Consider the following 4,655-nt stretch of genomic DNA (forward strand, 5'->3'; position numbering starts at 1 on the left):
GGACGTGGGCCTTTTTTCAGCACTTTTTCTCCGTTTCTCCAGGGCGACAGCGGCTCTCCACGCTTTTTATAGCCGCTTTGGGGCTCCAGCCGCCTCGGCCTGCATTTCTGACTAGGCTCGTGTGGACTTTTTCAGCACTTTTTTTTGTGCATTGGGTACTCTCGCCCATTGACTCCCATTCATTTGACACTTTGTCATATTTTCAGCACTTTTTTTGTGCATTGGGTACTCTCGCCCATTGACTCCCATTCATTTGACACTTTGTCATATTTTCAGCACTTTTTTGGCGCATTGGGTACTCTCGCCCATTGACTCCCATTCATTTGACACTTTGTCATATTTTCAGCACTTTTTTGGCGCATTGGGTACTCTCGCCCATTGACTTCAATGCATTTACTGCAACTCCTGCCTGTGTCCGCCAGAGGGCGTCTGGCTTAACAGCGGCTCTCCACGCTATTTCTATCCGCTTTGAGGCTCCAGGCAGCTCGGCCTGGGTTTCTGAATTTCTCCCTTGACACTTTGTTACTTTTTCACCTTTTTTCTCATTTCATCCAGGGACACAGCGGCTCTCCACAGACTTTCCCGCGGCCCCTGGGCTCCAGGACGCTCGGCATGGGTTTCTGAATTTCTCCCTTGACACTTTGCCATTTTTTCACCTTTTTTCTCATTTCATCCAGGGCAACAGCGGCTCTCACAGGCTTTAGAACCGCCCCTGGGCTCCAGGACCCTAGGCATGGGTTTCTGCCTAGCTCCCTTGACACTTTGCCATTTTTTCACCCTTTTTCTCATTTCATCCAGGGCAACAGCGGCTCTCCACAGACTTTGCAGCCGCCCCTGGGCTCCAGGACCCTAGGCATGGGTTTCTGCCTAGCTCCCTTGACACTTTGCCATTTTTTCACCCTTTTTCTCATTTCATCCAGGGACACAGCGGCTCTCACAGACTTTAGAACCGCCCCTGGGCTCCAGGACGCAAGGCATGGCTTACTCTCGCCCATTGACTTCAATGCATTTACTGCAACTCCTGCCTGTGTCCGCCAGAGGGCGTCTGGCTTAACAGCGGCTCTCCACGCTATTTCTATCCGCTTTGAGGCTCCAGGCAGCTCGGCCTGGGTTTCTGAATTTCTCCCTTGACACTTTGCCATTTTTTCACCTTTTTTCTCATTTCATCCAGGGACACAGCGGCTCTCCACAGACTTTGCAGCCGCCCCTGGGCTCCAGGCAGCTCGGCCTGGGTTTCTGAATTTCTCCCTTGACACTTTGCCATTTTTCCACCCTTTTTCTCATTTCATCCAGGGACACAGCGGCACTCCACAGACTTTGCAGCCGCCCCTGGGCTCCAGGCAGCTCGGCCTGAGTTTCTGAATTTCTCCCTTGACACTTTGCCATTTTTTCACCCTTTTTCTCATTTCATCCAGGGACACAGCGGCACTCCACAGACTTTACAGCCGCCCCTGGGCTCCAGGCAGCTCGGCCTGGGTTTCTGAATTTCTCCCTTGACACTTTGCCATTTTTCCACCCTTTTTCTCATTTCATCCAGGGACACAGCGGCACTCCACAGACTTTGCAGCCGCCCCTGGGCTCCAGGCAGCTCGGCCTGAGTTTCTGAATTTCTCCCTTGACACTTTGCCATTTTTTCACCCTTTTTCTCATTTCATCCAGGGACACAGCGGCACTCCACAGACTTTCCCGCGGCCCCTGGGCTCCAGGACCCTAGGCATGGGTTTCTGCCTAGCTCCCTTGACACTTTGCCATTTTTTCACCTTTTTTCTCATTTCATCCAGGGACACAGCGGCTCTCCACAGACTTTGCAGCCGCCCCCGGGCTCCAGGCAGCTCGGCCTGGGTTTCTGAATTTCTCCCTTGACACTTTGCCATTTTTTCACCTTTTTTCTCATTTCATCCAGGGACACAGCGGCTCTCCACAGACTTTGCAGCCGCCCCTGGGCTCCAGGCAGCTCGGCCTGGGTTTCTGAATTTCTCCCTTGACACTTTGCCATTTTTTCACCTTTTTTCTCATTTCATCCAGGGACACAGCGGCTCTCCACAGACTTTGCAGCCGCCCCTGGGCTCCAGGCAGCTCGGCCTGGGTTTCTGAATTTCTCCCTTGACACTTTGCCATTTTTTCACCTTTTTTCTCATTTCATCCAGGGACACAGCGGCTCTCCACAGACTTTGCAGCCGCCCCTGGGCTCCAGGCAGCTCGGCCTGGGTTTCTGAATTTCTCCCTTGACACTTTGTTACTCTTTCACCTTTTTTCTCATTTCATCCAGGGACACAGCGGCTCTCCACAGACTTTCCCGCGGCCCCTGGGCTCCAGGACCCTAGGCATGGGTTTCTGCCTAGCTCCCTTGACACTTTGCCATTTTTTCACCCTTTTTCTCATTTCATCCAGGGCAACAGCGGCTCTCCACAGACTTTCCCGCGGCCCCTGGGCTCCAGGACCCTAGGCATGGGTTTCTGCCTAGCTCCCTTGACACTTTGCCATTTTTCCACCCTTTTTCTCATTTCATCCAGGGACACAGCGGCTCTCCACAGACTTTACAGCCGCCCCTGGGCTCCAGGACCCTAGGCACGGGTTTCTGAATTTTTCCCTTGACACTTTGCCATTTTTTCACCCTTTTTCTCATTTCATCCAGGGACACAGCGGCTCTCCACAGACTTTCCCGCGGCCCCTGGGCTCCAGGACCCTAGGCATGGGTTTCTGCCTAGCTCCCTTGACACTTTGCCATTTTTTCACCTTTTTTCTCATTTCATCCAGGGCAACAGCGGCTCTCACAGACTTTAGAACCGCCACTGGGCTCCAGGACCCTAGGCATGGGTTTCTGCCTAGCTCCCTTGACACTTTGCCATTTTTTCACCTTTTTTCTCATTTCATCCAGGGACACAGCGGCTCTCCACAGACTTTCCCGCGGCCCCTGGGCTCCAGGACCCTAGGCATGGGTTTCTGAATTTCTCCCTTGACACTTTGCCATTTTTTCACCTTTTTTCTCATTTCATCCAGGGACACAGCGGCACTCCACAGACTTTACAGCCGCCCCTGGGCTCCAGGCAGCTCGGCCTGAGTTTCTGAATTTCTCCCTTGACACTTTGCCATTTTTTCACCTTTTTTCTCATTTCATCCAGGGACACAGCGGCTCTCCACAGACTTTGCAGCCGCCCCTGGGCTCCAGGCAGCTCGGCCTGGGTTTCTGAATTTCTCCCTTGACACTTTGCCATTTTTTCACCTTTTTTCTCATTTCATCCAGGGACACAGCGGCTCTCCACAGACTTTGCAGCCGCCCCTGGGCTCCAGGCAGCTCGGCCTGGGTTTCTGAATTTCTCCCTTGACACTTTGCCATTTTTCCACCCTTTTTCTCATTTCATCCAGGGACACAGCGGCACTCCACAGACTTTGCAGCCGCCCCTGGGCTCCAGGCAGCTCGGCCTGGGTTTCTGAATTTCTCCCTTGACACTTTGCCATTTTTTCACCCTTTTTCTCATTTCATCCAGGGACACAGCGGCACTCCACAGACTTTACAGCCGCCCCTGGGCTCCAGGCAGCTCGGCCTGGGTTTCTGAATTTCTCCCTTGACACTTTGCCATTTTTTCACCTTTTTTCTCATTTCATCCAGGGACACAGCGGCTCTCCACAGACTTTGCAGCCGCCCCTGGGCTCCAGGCAGCTCGGCATGGGTTTCTGCCGAGCTCCCTTGACACTTTGCCATTTTTTCACCTTTTTTCTCATTTCATCCAGGGACACAGCGGCTCTCACAGACTTTAGAACCGCCCCTGGGCTCCAGGACCCTAGGCATGGGTTTCTGCCTAGCTCCCTTGACACTTTGCCATTTTTTCACCTTTTTTCTCATTTCATCCAGGGACACAGCGGCTCTCCACAGACTTTGCAGCCGCCCCTGGGCTCCAGGCAGCTCGGCCTGGGTTTCTGAATTTCTCCCTTGACACTTTGCCATTTTTTCACCTTTTTTCTCATTTCATCCAGGGACACAGCGGCTCTCCACAGACTTTGCAGCCGCCCCTGGGCTCCAGGCAGCTCGGCCTGGGTTTCTGAATTTCTCCCTTGACACTTTGTTACTCTTTCACCTTTTTTCTCATTTCATCCAGGGACACAGCGGCTCTCCACAGACTTTCCCGCGGCCCCTGGGCTCCAGGACCCTAGGCATGGGTTTCTGCCTAGCTCCCTTGACACTTTGCCATTTTTTCACCCTTTTTCTCATTTCATCCAGGGCAACAGCGGCTCTCCACAGACTTTCCCGCGGCCCCTGGGCTCCAGGACCCTAGGCATGGGTTTCTGCCTAGCTCCCTTGACACTTTGCCATTTTTCCACCCTTTTTCTCATTTCATCCAGGGACACAGCGGCTCTCCACAGACTTTACAGCCGCCCCTGGGCTCCAGGACCCTAGGCACGGGTTTCTGAATTTTTCCCTTGACACTTTGCCATTTTTTCACCCTTTTTCTCATTTCATCCAGGGACACAGCGGCTCTCCACAGACTTTCCCGCGGCCCCTGGGCTCCAGGACCCTAGGCATGGGTTTCTGCCTAGCTCCCTTGACACTTTGCCATTTTTTCACCTTTTTTCTCATTTCATCCAGGGCAACAGCGGCTCTCACAGACTTTAGAACCGCCACTGGGCTCCAGGACCCTAGGCATGGGTTTCTGCCT

The sequence above is a fragment of the Dunckerocampus dactyliophorus genome, unplaced genomic scaffold (assembly GCF_027744805.1).
Source record: "Dunckerocampus dactyliophorus isolate RoL2022-P2 unplaced genomic scaffold, RoL_Ddac_1.1 HiC_scaffold_24, whole genome shotgun sequence".
Lineage (NCBI taxonomy): Eukaryota > Metazoa > Chordata > Actinopteri > Syngnathiformes > Syngnathidae > Dunckerocampus > Dunckerocampus dactyliophorus.